Below are 22,279 nucleotides of genomic sequence, written 5' to 3'. Positions count from 1 at the left end.
CCGTCTCAAAAAAAAAAAAAAAAAAAAAAATTGGGAATAGCCCAGCTACTCAGTAGTCTGTGGTGGGAGGATGACTTGAGCCCAGGAGTTTGAGGCCGTAGTGGGCTACGATTGTGCCTGTGAATAGCCACTGCACTCCAGCCTGGGCAACATAGTGAGACCCCGTCTCTTAAAAAAGGAATAATAGGGGCCGGGTGCAGTGGCTCACGCCTGTAATCCTATCACTTTGGGAGACTGAGGCGGGTGGATCCAGACCAGCTCGGCCAACATGGCAAAACCCCGTCTCTAATTAAAAATACGAAAATTAGCTGGGCGTGGTGGCGCATGCCTGTAACCCCAGTTACTCAGGAGCCTGAGGCAGGAGAATCGCTTGAATCCGGGAGGCAGAGGTTGCAGTGAGCACTCTAGCCTGGGTGACAGCACAAGACTCCATCTCAAAAACAAAACAAAAAAGGAATAATACTATCTGCTCTCCTTGCCTTTTGTGGGTTTTCGTGGTGATTAAATGATATCTGAGGGACGCAAAAGAGCTTTGGAAACTACAGGGTGCTTTACAGAGTGTGTGTGTGTGTGTGTGTGTGTGTGTGTGTGTGTGTGTGTGTGTGTACAGAAAATCCTTTATCTCTTTGCTTCTCAATTTCTTTTCTTAGGAAAATCAGATTATTTAAATCCCATTATGCACAGCTCTCCTCTGTTCTTACTAAGCCTCTGTATTCCATTACCTCCAGTAAATCAGAAAAAGATGGTGAGTCAGGCTGTAGTGGAAAGCGGGGTCTGCTCTTTTCTCATGTCCATGTTACTCTGTGGTACTCAGAAATCTTGAGTGCATGTCTCATGAAGTTTCTTACCTGTTTGAACTATACAAGCTATAATGTATGACTTCGAGTCTTTTAGTTATGACCACTCTTAAGATTGTTTGATGACTAAGTTGAAGTATTTATTAGTTGTTAATATGCTGGATTGATAATCATGCATTTTAACATAGTAAACTAAAGTCCGTGTCATAGAATTAGTTCTAATTTACTTTTTAGGCTGGATGAGGTTACTGACGCTTCTAATCCCAGTACCTTGAAAGGCTGAGGTGGGAGGATTGTTTGAGTCCGGGAGTTCAAGACAGGCCTGGGCAACATAGGGAGACCCTGTCTCTATTATCATAAATAAAAATAATTTTTTAAAAAATGTATATATATACATATGCTTATGTGTTTTAATAATAATATGTCCCAGAGTTGCACATCTGGAAGAGAAAAAGATAGAAACTGAAAAGAAAATAGAATGGTATTGACAAAGAGAAAAGATGGCATCATTAGGACAATTACGTTTTATTTTAGGAACAACTCAAGGCTTTACACCCATTCTTTTCCCACATTTATTTTTTTTTTATCGGAATTCTTAAATCTAAGAAACAAGTAATATGGAGGTTCTTTATATTAACATATTACTTTAAATTAGGAAGAAAACTGTATAGGCTGCAGCAGACTTTAAAAGTATTGTAAGAATTTAGATTTGGAAATGAACTTTAAAAAGATAGAACCTTTAGATTTAAGGGATCATTTAATACAGCTGCTGTCATTTGGCTTTTAAGAGAACTGAGGCCCAGGTAGCCCAGACCAAGGATCTTTTGCAGGGTCATGCTACTGGGTTCTTTAAGTCAAGACTGTAACCTACATCTTTAGGTTCCTAAATTTTTACCATGGCATCTTGTTACCTAACTGTTGATTGTTGAATTTTCTTTTTCTTTTTTGAGATAGGGTCTTGCTCTGTTGCCCAGACTGGAGTGCAGTGGTGCCGTCATGGCTCACTGCAGCCTGAAACTGAAGCTCAAGCAATCCTCCCGTGTCAGCCTCCCAAGTAGCTGGGACTACTGGCATGTGCCATCACATCTGGATAATTTTTAAAAGTTATTTATAGACACAGGATCTCCCTATGTTGCGTGGGCTGGTCTCAAACTGCTGGGCTCAAGCTATCCTCCTGCCTCAGCCTCCCAAAGTGCTGGGATTTGAATTTTCTTAAACCTAAATCAATATTATAGGCCCCACTTAGGAGAACTTTCCAAAATATTGTTAGTGTTGACCACCTTAGCATTACATTTGCTAATGACAGTCACCCAGGTTTACTGAACCAGAAAACCAACTTTCAGGTTAATAAGATAGTTATGTCTGTGTGCCATCCTTACCCTTGTCTGGACATACCCATAGAGCACACATTTTAAATCTGAAAGAATGTATGTAGTCTCCCCTACCCCAGCTTTTTTTAAATGGCAAGGGCTATTGAAAAAAAATCAGAACCCTCCACTTACACTTGCATACATGTAGCTTAAAATATATGTTGCTTATTGAAAGCATTAGGTTGAACTCAGGAGATATACTGCATCATGTAATATGTCTGCATTTGTCCATGCATTCTTTTTGGAAACCTGATCTTATGTCTGCATTTAACAGATAGGCTAGGTTAAGTTATGTTAAACATGTTGTACTGAGGTTGGAATCACCGTGCCACAGCCTGGCTTTCTTCTTTGATTAGCTTTAATCAAACTCTGTGCATTCCGTGACCTTAATAAAGCTATTTTTCCTGACAACTGAAGACCGTCTTAACAAGCATAGTTCATCTGTGCTGAAACTAAGGCTGAGTTAAGATAGGGTTTAGGCCCTCATTAAAGTCCACAGCATGGAGTATAAGAGGAAATGATGAAATGGTGCTCCCTGAAACATCTCTTCTTTAAATTTAATTAGACAAATTATACGCAAACTAGTAGATGCCCTGGGAAGGCAATCAACATTAGGGCTAATAAAAAGCTTGAGTAGTATAAAAGGGCTGGGGGAGGTGCTGTGGAGCCTTTCTAACGCCTATGAGAGGCAAATTAAAACCAATTGCGAAACATGGAAACTGGATGAATTTCAATATTGATTTAGAAATTAATTTTATGATGTTGTTCGAAATATAAAAATAAAGGCTATACTTATTAATCTTCCAGAATTTGGCATGTTAACACCTATGCACAAAGCATTTTATGGATCTTTATATGCTGGGAGACACAATTATGGACTGACTTGGGAGTTTTGACAGACCTGGGTTCAAATTCTAGCAACTTCCCCTACTAGCTTTTTTGTTTGGGGAGGGTTTTTTTCGGTGCATGTTACTTCACCTTTGTGAAATCCAATTTTATCATCTATAAAATGAGATAAATCTATTCCCTAAGAGGCTTTATACGAATTTTTAAAAATTAAAATAGTAAGTATAGAACACTTGGTACAATGCCTGGCACATAATAGGTGCTCAAAAATAGGTACCCCATATTTAGAAGGAACTTCCACTGAGTTAAGAGTGGTTTCAAGCGAACTATCCTATAAATATGTGAGAATTGGATTATGAATGTAAATATTGTGTGCATAATCTTATGGATCAAGATAAGTTTAAGGGAAAATGTTAGAGGACAGAAGCTTATAGCTTTTGGAAGGAAAGGTGACTCAAACGTAAGAAGCAAATTATTTGAAGCCCACAGCAGCCAATGGAGAGAGTAGGTTGAAATATTTGTTAAGTGCTGCATGCCTAACATCCTGTATACCTTACCATCTCATTTAATATTGATAACAACTCGGCAAAGTAGTTATTATTGACCTAATTTTGCAGATAAGGAAAAAAGAGATTCAGAAAGGCTACGTGAATTGCATTTTAGCATAGAAGAGTTAGGACTGGAACTCAGTGTTGGCCTGGTTCTTGGGGGTGGTTGGATGACAGACTAGTACAGTTATGTTCATAGCTTGTAAAGATCACATTTGTCATATAATTTATGGGGATATGTAATCTCTCTCGCTTCTGGCTCTTTTCATCCTTGAATGAGTTCTAAATAAACCTATTTTGTATTATTTTTTTAACCCTTATTCCATTGCTTTCAGACTCTGGTTCTCAGCCTTGGCTGCCCATTTAGAATCACCTGGAGTGGGATCTGGGCATTAGCATTTTTTAAAGCTCCTCTAGTGATTCCAGGTAGGCAACCTGCACTAAAGACCTTTGCTTTAAAATCTGTCTACCTCAGGCATAGGTGTTTTGGTTGCCCACGGTGTTAAGCCTAAGTTTTAGCAGAGATTTGCCAGGGTTGATTATGATCCTCTTGCTTGTTTGGAAGAAGAAATATGGAAGCTGTGAAATCTTTTCCAGTTGTGATAGATGTTGTTTATGCATTAATTAGCATGTAAAAATTAAACACTCTCTATACTTACTGTTAGCGTATTTTCTTTCTCTCTCTCTCTCTCCCACCTCTTTTTTTTTCTATTGAAGGAGGCCAAATTAGATGGAGTGAAGAGAGAAATGATTATGGTAACTTTTCCCTTCAGAGAAGTCAAGAACAAGAGGTTTTTTTGGTTTTTTTTTGGTTTTTTTCCCCAATTTCTTAGTAAAACAAAATATTTGCTTTCCTTGTTTCTTTTTTGTTTTTGAGACATGGTCTTTCTCTGTCACCCATGCTGGAGTACATTGGCAAGATAATGGCTCACTGCAGCCTTGACCTCCTAGGTTCAATTGATCCTCCCACTTCAGCCTCCCAAGTAGCTGGGACTACAGGCACATGCCACCATATAGGGCTAAGTTTTGTATATTTTGTAAAGACGGGGTCTCACCATGTTGCCCAGGCTGGTCGCAAACTCCTAGACTCAAATGATGCTCCTGCCTTAGCTTCCCAAAGTATTGGAATTACAGGCATGAGCCACTGCTCTGGCCAAAGTTATTTTCAAAATACAGTGGTCTTACCCCACCACCCTTAGACGTGGAAAGAGTCTTTGTTGCCTGACAGATTTGCGGTAAATCCTGGCTTTCTCACTTTCTGATAAAGAGTTCGTCATTTTATTTATTTGTTTGTTTGTTTAGTTATTCTTGAGAAAAGATCTCACTGTGTTTCCTAGGGTAGAGTGCAGTGGTGCCATCTCAGCCCACTGCAACCTCTGCCTCCCAGGTTCAAGAAATCTCCCTCCTTAGTCTCCCAAGTAGGTGGAATTACAGGCATGCGCTACCGCACCCAGCTAATTTTTTGTATCTTTAGTAGAGACAAGGTTTCACCATGTTGGCCAGGCTGGTCTCGACCTCCTGGCCTCAATTCATTCACCCACCTTGGCCTCCCAAAGTGCTGCTATTACAGGCGTGAGCCACTGTACCTGGCTAGAATTAGTCATTTTAAATTCGCTGGGGCTGGGCTTTGTGGCTCATGCCTGTAACCCCAGCACTTTGGGAGGCCGAGGTGGGCAGATCACTTGAGACCAGGAGATGGAGCCCAGCCTGGCCAACATGGTGAAACCTCATCTCTGCTAAAAATATAAAAATTAACTGAGTGTCTGTAATCCCAGCTACTTGGGAGACTGAGGCACAAAAACCACTTGAACCCCGGGAGGCGGAGGTTGCAGTGAGCCAGGATCAGGCCACTGCACTCCAGCCTGGGCGACAGAGCAAGACTGACTCAAACAAAAAAGAACAAAACTCTCTGGGCCTTGGTTTCTTAAGCTGTAAAACAGAAACAATTCTTAACACATTTGGTTACTCTGAGGATAAAAGTGAAGAAAAAAACATGCAGAGGATAGTGCGGAACTCCCCATGTAGCTCCCATTATTAGGTAACTGAAGTGCACGTATCTTATGCTACTGGTCAGGGCAGCCTTTGCTGAGGGGCTCTGTGCAGCTTGCTGCTGCAGCTGAGCAAGTGGGCCTATAGCTGACTCTTAATCCAGGCTGGTGCTATTCAAAGAGATTGTCTTTCACCCGAGGGATTTCTGGGCATCTATTTTGTGGATCAGAAAGTAGGAAAGAAGGTAACTTTGCTGAAAGCTAGTCTGAGGAGTTAGTAGCTGATACAGATCAGCATTTCCTAACTATGAGATTTCATAATATTCTCTCTTGTCTCAATTCTGAGTCACTGATGCCTGCTGTGGTGGCATTGTTCATGAACATGTACAGTTATTGGGAAGTGATCTTGTCTTTCCTCCTGCCTTCAGGCACTGCTACCTAAATTACCCCCAAACAGATGTATTCCCGTTCTTCTTTAAATTAAAGACTATGTCATGAGCTAAACTATTAAGTTTTAATGTTGATAAGCATCAGGCTAAGCATATTTCTCCTGCCATCTCCCACGGAGGTGTAACATTGTTTTCTATACTTACGGAATTTACAAAAAAAAAAAAATAGTTGGTATCTGCTAATGGGTCAAATTAGCAGGATGTTTTGAAAACTCAGTGGAAGAATAGCTCTTCCTGCAGATGCATGACCTGGTAGAAATCCAGACATTGGGCTCCACCAAACTCGAATGATACCCAATAAATGATGATAGGAATATCCAAAGAGTTAAATGCCATGAGACTACTCGCCCCCTAAGCTCTAAATCCTTGTATGGCCCTGAGACAGGCAGGCAGTGGGGCTGCAAGCCTGAGATAAGTACTGAAAATTGGCCCATATACATTTTTTTAAAACATAGCTCCTTCCTTTACACTTTTCTGTACCCCTGGCCTGAAGGCTCTACAGCTTGTTACATACTGATAGCTAAGTAAACGCAATCAACATTCCATACTACTGCCTGCAGAAAAACCTCCAGGTTTGTTTGTTTGCTGCCTCCAGGATGTTGGTAAATATCTGGCTGTATTTTTTTGGGGGGCGGGGGTGGGGTGGGGGGATGCAATGGGTAGGAGAAAATTAGTATACAGTGTCCAAATTTACATTATAAAATGCAAATTTTGTACTCCAGAATAAGAAACAACTTAGAGTAGACCTGTATTGTTCCAAGACTAATGAGAAATTATCTTGTTTTCTGTGTGTAGAAAAGGTTTCTCTTCGTAGTGGCTTTACATATTTTCTGTAGGGAAAAATTCTATTTATAAAATAGCCTGGGATATGGAGAATTCAGTGATAAAACGGGCAAGAACATTTTCAGATTGTTTTATTCTGCTGGAATGTAGCATGGGAAAGCTCCTTCCGAAAGGCTATTACCTCTGGGCATTCTGGTGCAGTTGGGGAGTGAATTGGTAAGATAAAAATGGGATGAAAATCCCCATTTTCTGTTAAATACAAACAGGCTTGGAATGGGCCATCCTGCATTTAGGATTAGAAACTTCATTATACAAAAGCAGGGTGGAGAAACCCTACTTTGACAGCTAACCCAAGAGTGTATGGTGACCACAAGATTAACAGGGGCCAGCAGTGTGACATTGCCATTCAAAAAGCTAATGCTGTAGTTGGGCTGTGGTCTGACCACAGCTGGTTTTTTTTTTTTTTTTTTTTTTTTTTTTTTTTTTTTTGCCCGGTTTTGGGCACAGAATGCTAAGAGGAATGCCAACAGAATGGAGACTCAATGCCAATGAATTGGGAAATCATATTATGTGACGGGCAGTTGAAGAAGACATGTCTGTAAAGTTGGAGAAGAGATTTCTTAGAATGACCTCAGTTACAAGCTTAAATATTTAAGTGTCTGGTGAAAGTAGGGGTGGGATAGTCTCTGATGCGCTAGAAGACGGAAGGAGTTAAGTCCTTCTCTGGAGCCTCAAACCTCTGCTCAGCATGAAAAAACCAACAGAAACCCTAGTTAACATCTCCTTGCAGTGTCTGATCTGTTTTTCCAATACATCTGCTCATCTTGTTTCAAAATAAGTAGCTGTCACCATTCTTAACCCTGTCATCCAAACCAGAAACCGGTCATCATCTTTGACTGTTCCCCTTTACTCAGGGAAAAAAAACAATGTCTTTTAAAGTCAGCGCCTAAAATACTGGTCTTTGGTTTATCTCCAATAACTCAATTGTTAACAACCCTTGAAGGGGAGGCAGTACTGTTAAACTTGATAATTTCTAAAGACTTTTGAGCTATTTAGCACGAAGTGATGCCACGAAAAAAGAATACTAACATTACTCACAGCAGAGGGAAACATTTTATATCCTTTCTGAAGGCCAAGGTTAAGTTCTGTGTGACTCAGCAGATTGACATTCTATATGACCCTAAATCCCTTCTATTTCCTGATCTACTTGTCTTGACCTGTTTCATTTCCACACCAAAATAGTTTCATTAACACAGCGATCATGCACAGGAGATAGTGGCTAACTGATGTAATTAACTGACATGTCAAAGGCTACTGGTTTATTGCATATGCAACTGTCTGTCCTGGTGGGAAGATACACTTTCTGCTGACATAATAGATATGCAGACATGCCAAATTGCCCAATAATCTGCCCTGTGATGGTGAGGTGTTTGTGGCCATTCTACTTACAGGAACAGAATGGTGGGATCTGTTACTATGTTCTCCTAAAATGCAGCTGGCCAAAGGTGCTAATTGGTAAACAGTTAAAATAGAAAGAAGAGAAGGCAATTCAGTTTTGGGCCTTAGTGAGTTTTTTTTTTTCCTTTTCTTTCCTTAAAAAAAAAAAAAATTGTGCTTTTGGCATGCTAATGCATGCATTTAGTCTCTGCAAGAAATTTCCATTTAAGAAAGAATTTAAAAACATGAAGTGCTCAATCCATATCTCCTAAACAACTAAAAAGACTGCAATTTCAAATGAGAAATTATGTTGCAAAAAAGAAAAAAGTTGTTTATTATGGCTCAAAATTTTAATCACCCAAGGGCTGTAAAGTTAAAAATAGACAATTCTGCCTTCTGTTTATGGTAAACTTGGCTGAGTCCCGGCAAATTTCAAAGCTGAACATACTGTATGTTATTTTTGCTTAATTTTAGATTCCACATTTTAAAATTATTTCTTACAAGAAGCATATTTCAGGATATAAACTTAGCCTGAAGAACAGTATTCTTGATTTTTGCCCATATTGAAACTCCTTTGAAAATAGTAAACTATGGTTTTGGGATTTTCCTATTCCCAAGAGTCCAAGTGGGTACCTTTCTAAGTCTTTTACATTATGAATGAACACAGGATTATGAAATTGTAAAGGTTACTTTCTGCTGTCTGATTCCTTTACTTGTAATTTTAGTTTTCTTAACAGTATATAACTTGATGCAAATATGTACAGAGTAGACATTAACTTTCACTGAAGTGTTTTCGGGAGGGAGGGGCACTTTCCAAGATGTGTTGCCTTTAGTTTTTCAGGTAGGGAGACAGGAAGACACGGACAGAGGCTCTTAGGGCACATAGAAAGCGCCTGCCCCTGTGCCAGGAACTTAAGAGCGAGCTAGGGACGGACCCTCCTTGCTGTGGCTCCTGAACAGTGCAGCTTCTCTTCTGACGCACTCACCCTGGCCAGGAGGACCGCTTGTGTGGCGACTGCTTGGCCCAAGAGCAAGTAGGATTGTTGACTCAACTCTCTTCGTGTCTCCTCAGAGAGGAGGAACACCTGGCTTCACCTGTTTACATAACTCTTGTTGATTCTTGTCCCTAAGCTCTTCCAGAATGCTCTTTTGGGCTTTTCCTCAAAAGGTTTTTAGAAGAACAAGCTTTTTGGGGTGGCAAGAAATCTAGGATGGAGATTTTTGTTTTTAACTATTACTCAGCGTGGCATTAGAGAACCACATGTGCCCCACAGAGTCAGTGGCATGCTCAGTAAATATTTGTTGAATATTATTAAGTGAATGACTGTTTACTGAAGAACAAGATTGCTGTGATGACCTTGACAAACGTATGTTTGTGATTAAGTTAATCATAGCTACCATTTAGAACTTCTTACTCACTAGACACATAACTGAACACTTCATATGTCATTCTGGTTTTTGCTTTTTGTATTTGGTTTTTGTTTAAAGACAAGGTCCCACTCTGTCACCCAGGCTGGAGTGCACTGGTGCAGTCTCAGCTCACTGCAACCTCTGACCCCCGGGTTCAAGCAGTCCTCCCACCTCAGCCTCCTTGGTAACTGGGACTACAGGTGTATGCCACCACACCTGGTTAATTTTTGTATTTTTTGTACAGATGGGGTTTCACCATGTTGCCCAGGCTGGTCTAGAACTTCTGGACTCAAGCGATCTGCCCTCCTCGGCCTCCCAAAGTGCTAGGATTACAGGCATGAGCCACTGTGCCTCGCCTTCATATGTTATTTCTGATCCACTAGGTTTGGAACCTATCCCAGGACACCTGGCCATATAGAGTAGCTATGTCGAGTCTGTACTCAGCAAGTGCAGAATAAGCTCTGATTCCATGTTCTTTCCAATATGCCATACCACCGAGATTGAGAAAGGTTCTGTTAACAGTCCCCATACATTGACATCAGACCTCTGAGAGGCCAAAGGATACGTCACAATATTCTTTAAGGTGCTTAAGCCTGTAATCTTGGGGTATTTTCCTAGGCCACAATAAGAATCTACTTAGTTCACACACAATTCTAATAAATTAGGTTGTCTGTTTTTCAAATACAAAGCAGATTGATTCATTCAGCAGATATTTTCTGAATACCTGTTATGTGCCAAGTAGATTGTTCTAGATACAGTGAACAAAAAAGAATCCTTGCTCTGACAGAGGTGATGTTGCAGATTTAGATCAGTGCTTCTCAAAGTGTAGTTCCTGGATCGGTGGCATTAGCATAACATGGGGACTTGTTAGCAGTGCAAATGTTTGGTCCCCACCCCCGACTTACTCGTGAGAAGCTCTGGGGTGGGGCCTGATTTTAAACAAGCCCTCTAGATGATTATGATGTATGTGAAAGTGTGAGAACCAGTATTCTAGAAGATTTTACACAATTTGTGTTCCTATGGCGGATAGCTCTCTGGAAAACTGTGTCTCCTGATTCGTTCCCAGATTACTATTGTGTGTGTGTACGTGTGCGTGTTGAGGTCTTACCTTATAACGGCATTTAGTGATTGGCAAAGCTCAGATGCTGGGCCTCTGTGGGGCAGAGGCACTTGGAAATTTGTACCCAAGGATGTGGGCCGTGGAGTTACATGTACCTGAATTCAGATTCTTACTTTGCCAAGCACTAGCCACAAGAACTTGGGAGAGTTAGGAAAACTCTCTAAGCCTTAGTTTCCTCATTGTGCAAATGAAGTTGACAGTAATAGGACCATACCCCCATTTGTAACATGGCTACTTGGTACAAAGAAAATGTCCAGTGACTAGTGACAATTGCTTTTCTCTCTCCAGGATCCAGCACCTGGCCTGGCACAGGGTACATGCTCAGAGAACAAATCTTTGAAAGAAAGGGTAGATGTTTATTTTCCATTGTGTTAGCCATTAGCTCAAGGTCTGCAGCTACTTAATTCCAACCCGGGTCCATCTTTAGCAGAAGAGAAAAGAATAATGGGACTAAGCATCAAGGTGCACCTGACACACAGTCCTCTTGGAAATATGTGACGTGCCGGTTAGCCACTGCTTTTACTTCATCCTCATCAGTCAACGTGTGATATTGCCTTCCCCTTTACCTCTTAATTTTGGAATATTTCAAATGCCTCTAAAATTTTATTTAATTAAGGGTCTTCCAAATCTGCTTGTAGATATTTTATTCTTGAAATGCTTGTGGAATTAATAAGTAAATCAGAGAGAATCAGACCTCTGCCTATTTTGTGCCATTTCAGCACTAAGCCAAGGAGAAAAATTCTTGAGGAAATTAATGCTTCCCTTAAGCGTGGTAGGAACATGAAGCTAACATACTGCCATATAACCCGATTTCACTGGTATTCTTTCTGAATTTTTGTTTTTCTATTACATATTGGACTGCATGGGTAAAACAAAGTACAATTATGAGGAGGATGTTTTCTCAAAATCTGTACAGTCTGGTTGGTCACATAACCTTTCAGAAGAAACATTATCTACTGGATGACTTAGATGTTATTCACCAATAGATTATCAAGGTTTATCTCCAGATGTTCATTAATTCACTAATTATTAACTGAGTACCTACTATGTGCCAAGCATTGTCCTAGGTGCTGAAGACGTAGCAGTGAATGAATGGGACAAGAGTCTCTGCCCTCTTGGTACTGTACTAGTTACTTTCTTTTTCACACAGGGGCATGTGTGTAGGTGTCTCTGGAGTAGTGTGTTATATGCAGGTGTTGAGCCCGGGGTGGTGTTGGGTGCATCATATTAATTTCCTGCACTGTAGATGATTGCTGATTCTCAGTGATATAATCTAGTCAAACCATTTGGCGTTCATCTGCTTTAAATTTTATCGGTGAAGTTTAACTCTTCATTAATGAACGCTGTCACATTTTTCTGTCTTCTCTGACATGTCCTGGTGCCCTGGGTTTGTGGGGTCAAGTCACTGCTGATTTAACTCAACTCTTCTTTCTATGACTGCAAGTCCTGTGTTTTAGTTTCCTATTGCTGCTGTAAAAAATCAACATGAACTTAGTGGTTTACAGTAACACAGATTTATTCCCTGATAGGTCTGGAGGTGGGGAGTCTCAAATCCAGTGTTACTGAGCTGAAATAAAGGTGTTCTGAGAACTGGTTCCTTCTGTAGGCTCCAGGGGAGAACCTGTTCCTCAGGCCTTCCAGCATCTAGAGGCTGGCTCTTCACTGCATCACTCCATTTGAGCTCTGCTTCCTTCTCCTGGACCTTTGACCCTCCTGCCTCCCACTTAAGGAACCTTGCAGTTGCATCATTGGGCCTGCCTGAATAATCCAGGGTAATCTCTCTACCTCAAGATCTTCAACTTGATGACAGCTGCAGAATCCCTTTTGTTGTATTCATGGGTTCTGGAAATTAGGACATGGACATCTTGGTGAGTGGTCATTGTTCAGCCGACCGGTCATACCTTGTAAAAAATTCCAGTGTCCCTGGGCTGAGCTGCCCAGGAGCAGGTTTTATTGAGCAGTCTTTCCCATTCTATGAAATTCAACCCAGCAGAAAACACTCTAAAATGCAAATGTTGCTAACTTGGCAGAGCCCAATTATATGTGTACAACTACCTAAAATTTTCTTAATAATTGCTGTCTGTTCCACAAGACTTGGCTCAAAAACTCCTCCTCCAAGGAGCCTTCCTGAATTTTCCTGGGCTTGTATAGTACTCCGTGTTTGTGATTCTGTGTCACGCTATTTGTAAGTAACTCCATGATCAAAGCTTTCCTGTTGTAATTGTGTGGATTTACTTGTTGCCCACTGTCCCCATACCCTCCACCCCCACGTGGTGTGCTTTCTCCAGAAAGGGGCTACTTCTGCTGAGCACACAGAATACATTTGGTGAAAGTCTCTGTATCAATGAATGAATTCTCATCTTTCATAGTTTTTTAAAATAGTTTTATGTGTGTTTAACTTAATTTCACTTAAAAAGTATTTACCAGAAGCTGAAAGTAGGGTGTGATGAGGCTGGGTTCAGGAAGAACTGGCATCACATGGCTTCCTTAAGTTGTATTTTACATCGTTAGGACACCTGACTGAGCTGTGGATTCGTGAATCTTACGGATGGCTCTTTTCAATTGAATATAATTCTGAAGCTCTGCACCATTCTTCCCACTGTGTTGCTGTAAATCTACCATAAACAAGGTGGATTCTGCATAGTTGGAGGTGATGGAAATCAAGGTGAATACCAAATTCTTTAAATTCTTTTTTTTTTTTTTTTTTGAGACGGAGTCTTGCTCTGTTGCCCAGGCTGGAGCGCAGTGGCACAATCTTGGCTCACTGCAACCTCCGCCTCCTGGGTTCAAGCGATTCTTGTGCCTCAGCCTCCTGAGTAGCTGGAATTAGAGGTGGGCATCACCATGCCTGGCTAATTTTTGTAGTTTTAGTAGAGACAGGGTTTCACCGTGTTGGCCAGGCTGGTCTCAAACTCCTGACCTCAAGTGATCTGCCCACCTTGGCCTCCCAAAGTGCTGGGATTACAGGTGTGAGCCACTGTGCCTGACCTGAATCTTTAAATTCTTAAAATCAGTTTTAGTCACCAAAGAAGATATTCTGTAGCTTAATAACTTCGAGTTACTGTAATGGAATCAAGTCGCTGGTATTGAGACATTTTTATTTAAAGATTTTAAAGTAGAATCTTACTATGTGGAAAAATATGGTCATTGTTGGAAAATCATTTTGCCTCTTTTTAACAGCATTCAGGCAGATTTTTTTTCCCCCTTTGAAAATAGACCTTGGGCTTTCTGTGTTGTTGGAAAGCATGTAATTTTCATTTGGTTTTTTTCACCTAGTGGTGCTTAATGATACCATGTGAATTTTTACAGTCTCAGCTGCACTGAAGTGTGTGCCCTGAAACTTCGGTTGGATTAAGAAAAGTAGCTTGGTGTGAGGGCTGAAATTGGTGAAATGGGAGAACACGGGGTTGCATCTATATATATTGCAATTAATATTGACGAGTGGGCAGAAGTCCAACATTATCCTAGGGGGTTGGCTAATGTTCTTTGTACACCAATGCAAGTGAGTCCCTCCCCTCCAGGTGTGAATCGTTTAATTTAGTAGGTCGATTAGGAAAAGCAAGGGGTGTTTTCTTGTATTCCAGTTTACATTATACACTCAACATTAACCAGCTGTTTAAGGTACAGCACGTTGTTGAGTAGTTGTGGTACAGGTGTCCTGAGACATTCCTAACCCATCTTGGTATCTCCAGGGCCTGGCATCTAATGTAGTAGGTGCTCATTAGCATTTGCAACATTAATAGAAGAATGAGTGGTTGCTGTGGCAAGGTCTCTTAAAAATCCTGGTCCCTGCTTACCTCTGTAGCCTTCTCACCTCCCCACCTTCTAGCAATAATATTCTACTTGCAGCTTGTTAAATACTCCACATTCTTTCTGGCCTTTGGACTTTTGTACGTTTCATTCCCTCTGACTCTCAAACCCCCTTCCCAATCCCCTATCTCCTTTGTCTGGCTAATTCCCACTGGTTCTTTATGACTTAGCACCTTCTAGAAGACGTTTTAGGGGGCATCATAGTGGGTATTTGCTTGAAGGCCTGATTTGTTTTTCGTATCTCTATGATAGCATATCTCTTTGGGTAACAACAGAGAGCTGCTGACTAGTGACACTGTTGAAAGCTGCGTGTCTGAAGCTTCTTTTCAGGAGAATGTGGATCATTTCAGGTGCCTGCATCATTTGCATGTACATCTTCCAAACTCTATTGGTACTTTCCATTTAGATATGGGCAGAACATGATGCTACAGTAACTGAAATTCAATTAAAGAATTCAAGTTAGCAGCAGATTCTCTTCGATTTATAGCATCAGTATCAGGGTAAAATGGGAAGATGAAGGAAAACTATTGATGAATTCTCTTTGGTAGAGCTGATACTAAAGTGGGTAAACAGGCAAAAAGAAGTTGGGAAACTGAACCATTCCCTTTCTTTTCTTTTTTTCAAAATTAGAGACAGGGTCTCAATCTGTCACCTAGGCTAGAGTGCAATGGCACGATCCTAGCTCACTGCAGCCTCGAACTCCTGGGCTTAAGGAATGCCACAGCCTCATGAGTAGCAAGTGCACGCCACCATGTCTGGCTAATTTCTTTCTTTTCTTTTTCTTTCTTTTTCTTTTTTCTTCTTTGGATGAGATATGGGTCTCAGGATGTTAACCAGGCTGGTCTCGAACTCCTGGCCTCAAGCAATCTTCTCACCCTAGGCCCCCAGAATGCTGGGATTACAGGCTTTAGCAGCCACACCCAGCCTGAACCATTTCTGTTCTAATTCAACTTAGGAAACTTTGGTGCATAGTAGGAGCTCAGCTAACATTTGCTGAGGATGAAAAAATAAATGAACCAAATTTGTTTTGTTTGCCTCTTTTTCCATTTGCTTTACAATGATATATTTTTAAAAGTTCCCTGTCTTTTCTGCTACACTTCTTTTGGCCTTCATAGCTGTAGCCCCAGACTATACTTAGTGCTTTTGCTAAGACTGACTCATCTTGTTTCTGATTGCTTTAGTGATATAAGATTCTTGTATCCATAGGAATGGTGTGAGACTATATGCCTTTCTTGTTTGCAAAAATGTAAACCAGAAGAGCCAGTTATTGGTACCAGTACCAACTAATTCCTGAGAGCTATAGGGCAGTATCACCCTTAAATTACTAAGCCAGTGTGGAAAACAGCATGATCTAATGGAAAGCTAATTAGTCTTTGTGTCAGATGGGTGTGATTCAAATCTTGTCTGTACTGCTGATGGGCTGTGTGACTTCGGGCAAGTTGCTTAACTTCTCTGAGTTCCCCTGTCTCTCTGTTTTTTCATTTGTAAAATGGAGTGGAGGGGACAATATGAACTGGCGGTATGTCTTGATGGTGAGAAATGATAAATATCTTAGTCTGTATTAGATCTTCAGTAAATGGGAACTATTTTGACCACTGTTACTGCAATGAACCAAGGTGGCTATAAGCCCTTCAGTGTTTCAGTAGGGACAATCTTACAGGTAACCAGCAAGATCAGGACAGGACAGCTGATTTAGGTCTAAACAGTTTCCATCATGTGTCTTCAGGAAGGTTTTCCTTTTTTTCATCTGGAGAAAATTCAGACTGGTTTAAGAAGGGGACTGAGAGCCTCTTCCATCCCTATGTTCTGAGTGTTTCAGAGATGGCCAGAAATGGATACTAGTTACTAAGCAAGACCTTTAAAAAATGCACGTTACAAGGCAGGGTGGTATGAAGGAAAGAGCGCTGACCCGTGAGTTATTCTCGCGGGGCCAGGCTCTGCTCCACTCAGCTCCGTATTCTCTGCCAAGTCCCTTTAGATCACTGTGTCCCATGTCCCCCAGTTGTGAGTTGAGTACATTGGACCAAAGGATTACAGTTTGTTTTCTTCCCGGGCAAGTGCTTCCTCCTGACGGGGAGTTAGTATGATGTGGGTGGTCCCAGTAGGACTGGGCTGGTCTTAACTGTTCTAAGAAGTGTTAGCAGAAAAATGGTTGGGCATTGGAGTGACACTGTGATTTGACATTTGTGGGCATCCTTTCGTGGTACAATGCACCTGGCCAACGTCTTCCAGCTTAGAAATTCTGTAAGTAGAAATTATTTGAATAAACATATACTGAGAAGGTATTTTGGGGGAAAATTTTTAAATTCTTATCTGACTTGACTGGAGCGACTGCTTATGACACTGAGCTTCTTGGGGGTATCGATAATGGTTGTCTTTGAATGGGGAGTGGATTTCTCAGCTTCCTGGGAACAACAACAAAATTCCCCCAACAAACCCCAGGGTGTCTGAAGCGCCTGCTTTCTTCTCAAAGAGCCGGATCGAATACTCTTCTGTGGGCTCGAGAGCTATCAACAGTATTGAACAGTTAGACTGGAAGGATGGGTTGTGAACAGTTGTTCCCTCAAGGCTTGGAAATTAACAAAGACCATATTAGTAAGAATGGGGAGGGGCCGGGGGTGAAGAGAATGAGGGCTGGGAGGAACAATTCGGAAGTGGAGAGGGTGATTGGAGAGGTTTGTTTCCCAGATAGTTTTCAAAGAAAAGGGATTTGTGTAGTATGCTGTGGGACTGAGGATGCAGTGCAAGACCAGTTGATATTCTTTTTTTAATCGACCAATTAATTTCTCTATTATGTTTCTTTTAGGCTCATGGAGTGTCTTCTTCTTTCCTTTATCATGGCCATTGATAGCAAGAACTTAAGGGATTCTTGCCTCCCTGGGCTCAGGATAGGCTGGAGAGAAGGACACACTTAAGAGCAAATTGACATTTTGCAGTTTTTGTTTGTTTGTTTTTGAGACAGTCTCACTCCATTGCCCAGTCTGGAGTCCAGTGGCTCAGCTCACTGAAACCTCTGCCTCTCAGGTTCAAATGATTTTCATTCCTCAGCCTCCCAAGTAGCTGGGACTACAGGCTTGTGCCACCATGCCTGGCTAATGCAGCTTTTAAAAAAAAAATTGTATCACAGGTAAAGGAAAACGATTCAATGTGCAGAGAAGGCTCAGGTTTTCATTTTAGTCTGGGGGTGACTGATTTCTTTCTTTCAAGGGATTGGTTGAGGAGGTCAGAGTCTTAGACAGGGAGAAGAAGTCAGGGAAAAGGAGAAAAGAGGGAATGAGATTTATGACCCTCTGGATCCCAGCTTTTATGTCGCGTAACCATTCCCAATACTGGAAGTTCATGACACCCTGAGAAACAGCCCTGGAACTCAGAGCAGTGATCTGCATGCAAAGGCAAAATTAAATAGTCCAGCAACTGCTTTGACCGAGAGACACACATAGTACTATTCTGGGTCCTGAGTGCTGCTTCCCTTTTATTTCTCCCCTAGGCACAGATTCCACTGGCTCACAGAGTGATGAGCTAGACCACCCAGGGCCACTTATGTTATACTGAGGGTGGATGGTGATAGTGCTTATAGAGGAATTATTTCAACAATGGAACTTTTCCATTATTCTTTCTGCAATCACCCTCTACACTCAGAATGTGGAAACCTTGGCATCTCTCACCAAAGAACACTGAATTCATGGGTGTTGCTCAGAGAGTCCTGTCCTGGTTCCATAACATTGTGATAATAACTGAAGATCTTTAAAAATGTATGTATCTTCCATTTTTATTCCATATGGCCCCTTAGGTAACATGACTCAATGGGGCCATTAAATGACCCTGCCTACACTTGGATTACTCGGTACAAAGCAAATTTATGGTTGTTTATTCTCTCCTCCTATCAGCTATTAGTGCCTAATCATATGGTCTATCGATCATGAGATTAATCGCCTGCCCAAAGAGGCAGCAGGTCTTGTGGAATGCTGCACTGCGCCAGACTGAACTTCAACCTTTTATACAAACTGGAGGAGTCAAAATCATCATTCACTGCCTGAAACCCCTGCACCCTGGGCCTCCTGCACCCCAGGAGGTAAATCCCTTCTTTTTCAAACAGTGTACTTTGCACTTCCTTTCCTTGTGTAAAACTTTACCTCATTGATTCAGGCAGGCACTTGTAAATAAAATCCTTTCCAAGGCATCCTATAAATAATGATCTAAGCTGAAAATATGTGGGCTTTATTATACAAAGCCCCATAGTGCTGCCATAATTAAAGGTCTGTCAGTATTTCTATTATAAATTCTCATTTTAGAAGATTTATCACTGGGCTATTAAAGTTTTCTCTAAGACTTTCCAAGAGTATCATGATCTAAGGCCTTTTTTTTTCTTTTTGTGGAATGTGTTGCTTTGAAGTTATAAAAAATAAAGTCCAGAAACATTATCACATAGGAGTACACACATACAAAGATTGGACACTTTAAAATTTGAGCTCTGCCTCCACTAAAGTGGCTTCTGTTTGCCTCTTGTGTTCTCATTGCGTTTATGAGAACAGAGAATCATTGTGGGGCTAACACTGTATTGTAATATTTGTTTCCTGGTCTGTGTCTTTTACTGTAAGGAGAGAGAGGGCAGGGACTTAAATCATTTGTCTTTCTGGCCCTGCTTTCACCAGAGGGCCTTGGCAGTGTAAGCACTGGGTTTGTTCAGTAAATGAGCCCCAGGGTGAGAGTCAGGAAATTTTCTTCCTAGTCTTCACCCAGTCATTAAAGGTGGGGAGTGAATTCAGGCAGTGAATTTAGGCAAGTCCCTTTACTTTCCTGAAAACAAGTTTCCTCATCAATGAAACGAGTGTGTGTTGAGTTCAGGGCTAGTAAATCTGTTTTTGGTGGGTTGAATGCTGCCGGCACAGTGTTTTCAAACACTTGAATTAGAATGCCTTTAGATGGAATCTGTGCCTTCTAGTTTGCCATAATCCCCACTGTTCCCTATTATATTATGTTGTATCAGCAGCCTGCTTCTATCATTTGCCTGCAGGTTCTGTAAGTATTTATGATTCCTGGTAATTATTGATCATGTGACCTTTTGTTGCTCTAGTAAGGGTCTAAATCTGAGATTCAGGTTAGCCGTTGATGCCTTTGACTGTAACTTTAATTTTCTAACTTTCAATTTTATCATCAAGGACCTCAACTATTATTTTTTTGTTCCATATTTGAAAACTGTTGTGTTCCAGACATACTGCATTGGTTACTAACTGATTTTCCATTGTGAAAACTGACATGTGTAACTGAACATACAAATGAGCCATCAACAGTATGAATATAAAAGTGTGCAGTGAGTTGGTTGATGTTTCAGCTGGCTTGTTCAGTTGTTTCATGGGAAAGTGTATAGTTTTTGTTTGAAGTTTTAATATATGAAAAATAGTTCCCAGGTCTTCCTGCCTTTTTAGACATGTGATAGACCAAGGATTCTAGGTGAGAACTTAGTTTGTTCTTTTATGAGTTGCTGGACTGCCCTGGTTGTTAGAGCGTCAAGTAAGTTGTTTGTCCATGTGCAGTTCATGTCTTTTCATTTGTCTCCTTATTGGTCAGCTTAGAGAAGGCTCTATAAAACCTGGCTTTTACATTCAGTGAGCTGAAAAGAGCTTCCTATATGAGTTTACCCAAAGGCCTTTGTTATATTTTCTCCCTGTAGTCAAGAGTATTTTGGAATTTGTTGAAAGGATTGGGAGACAATTTAAAAACTTGGCTCTCCAGTTAAGAAGAATCATTTTTTACAGTTTAACTCAGACTGTTGGTAAATATTGTAAATTGACAATTTAAAAACATACATTTATTTTATTTTATTTATTTATTTTTGAAATGAAGTCTTGCACCAACTCCCAGGCTTGAGTGCAGTGGTATGATCTTGGCTCGCTGCAACCTCTGCCTCCCAGGTTCAAGAGATTCTCCTACCTCAGCCTCTCCTACCTCAGTAGCTGGGATTACAGGCACGCACCACCACGCCCAGCTAATTTCTGTATTTTTAGTAGAGACGGGGTTTTGTCATGTTGGGCAGGCTGGTCTCAAACTCCTGATCTTAGGTGATCCACCCGCCTCGGCCTCCCAAAGTGCTGGGATTATAGGCATGAGCCATCACACCCGGCCTTATTTTATTTTTGAGACAGGATCTTACTCTGTCACCCAGGCTGGAGTGCAATGACACGATCTTGACTCACTGCAGCCCTCGCCTTCTGGGTTCAAGTGATCCTCCCACCTCAGCCTCCTGAGTAGTTGGGATTACAGGTGCACGCCACCCTGCCTGGATAATTTTCTTGTATTTTTAATAGAGATGGGGTTTCGCCATGTTGCCCAGGCTGGTATTGAACTCCTGGGCTCAAGCCATCCACCTGCCTCACCCTCCCCAAGTGTTGGGACTACAGGCATGAGCCACTGCATCTGGCCAAACATACATTTAAATAGAACAGATGGAAGATCTATAGTGTAGAAGTAATCTGCGTATAAACCAGTCTTAAGTTGAGACGTGACCTATGACTGTTAAAGCAGTCCACATCACACAAAAATAAAGGGCTCGGAAGATAGCAGCCTGGTTTAACCAGGTTCGATATAATTTAACAAGAAGAGATAGTATCTACATGGTTGCTAAAAGCTTAGGCTCTGGGGTTCCTAATTTGGGTTTAATTCTGTCTTGGTTACTTGTTAATTCTGTCACCTTGGAGTGGTTACTTAAATCTCCCTAGGCCTTGGTTTCCTCATTTGTAAAGTGGGGATAATAATGGCTTATTGTGTGGAATAAATTAGAGTAATTCATACAGAGGATTTATCATCATATTGGTTACAGAAGAAACAATGAATATTCGTGATCATTTTTATCAAGAATATAATTGAAATATATTTCTGAGCATTGAGGTTTTTCTCTTAGAGTGTGAGGGTATACTTTCTTAAGACTGCTCATACATGCTGGATCACCCATATACATTTCCAGGAAATTGTATGTTCTAGCAATTGTATGTTCCGAATGTGCTGCTTTCAGTTTTTTCAAGAAACAAATGATGTCTGACTTTAAAAATCTAGAGTTGAAATCTTTCCCTTACATTTCCTTTTCCCTCTAGATCAATCCCAATTAGAGTTTCATTGCAAAAGTTTCACAAACTCATATTGGCATTAATTATTATTGGTGTGCTGGTGAAAGTCCTAAAGTGAGTTCATTAAGAATTAAAACCCTTGGCCAGGCGCGGTGGCTCATGCCTGTAATCCCAGCACTTTGGGAGGCCTAGGTGGGTGGATCACTTGAGGTCAGGAGTTCGAGACCAGCCTGACCAAATATGGTGAAATCCCATCACTATTAAAAATACAAAAATTAGCTGGGTGTTGTGGTGTGTGCCTGTAGTCCCAGCTACTTGGGAGACTGAGACAGGAGAACTGCTTGAACCCAGGAGGCGGAGGTTGCAGTGAGCCAAGATCGTGCCACTGCACTCCAGCCTGGGCGACAGAGCGAGACTCTGTCTCTAAAATAAAAAGAATTAAAACCCTTGAGAAAACTTTAAACCCTCTTGGACTCATAGAGCTGGAAGGGACCTAAGAGGTTATCTCCTCTAAGCCCCATTTTACAGATAAGGAAAGTGTATTTTCCAAGGTAAAATAAGTTTTCAACAGTGAGTATCCTTCATAATGGGTTTTTAATTTGTACTCTCACTGGAGTCAGCCCTCATTTGCCATGTTATGATTATGTCCTTATTGTGGGA

General features: G+C 41.1%; 1 protein-coding gene and 2 long non-coding RNA genes across 15 annotated transcripts in view; 1 reads left to right on the top strand and 2 right to left on the bottom strand.

Moving 5' to 3' along the window:
• Window positions 1-22,279, top strand: part of NFIA (nuclear factor I A) — a 597,699-nt gene that overhangs the window by 270,748 nt on the left and 304,672 nt on the right. The gene's annotated exons all lie outside the window — the stretch shown is intronic.
• LOC144333142 (uncharacterized) lies at window positions 3,426-6,166 on the bottom strand. Its single transcript, XR_013401545.1, has 2 exons — window positions 5,217-6,166; window positions 3,426-5,029 (listed from the first exon to the last, which is right to left on the bottom strand). It is a non-coding gene; the product is annotated as an uncharacterized LOC144333142 (long non-coding RNA).
• Window positions 7,316-10,224, bottom strand: LOC144333124 (uncharacterized). Its single transcript, XR_013401520.1, has 2 exons — window positions 9,800-10,224; window positions 7,316-9,760 (listed from the first exon to the last, which is right to left on the bottom strand). It is a non-coding gene; the product is annotated as an uncharacterized LOC144333124 (long non-coding RNA).

Source organism: Macaca mulatta, chromosome 1, assembly GCF_049350105.2.
Source record: "Macaca mulatta isolate MMU2019108-1 chromosome 1, T2T-MMU8v2.0, whole genome shotgun sequence".
NCBI lineage: Eukaryota > Metazoa > Chordata > Mammalia > Primates > Cercopithecidae > Macaca > Macaca mulatta.
Note: the sequence above shows the minus strand (reverse complement) of the source record. Positions and strands in the feature narration are given on the sequence as shown.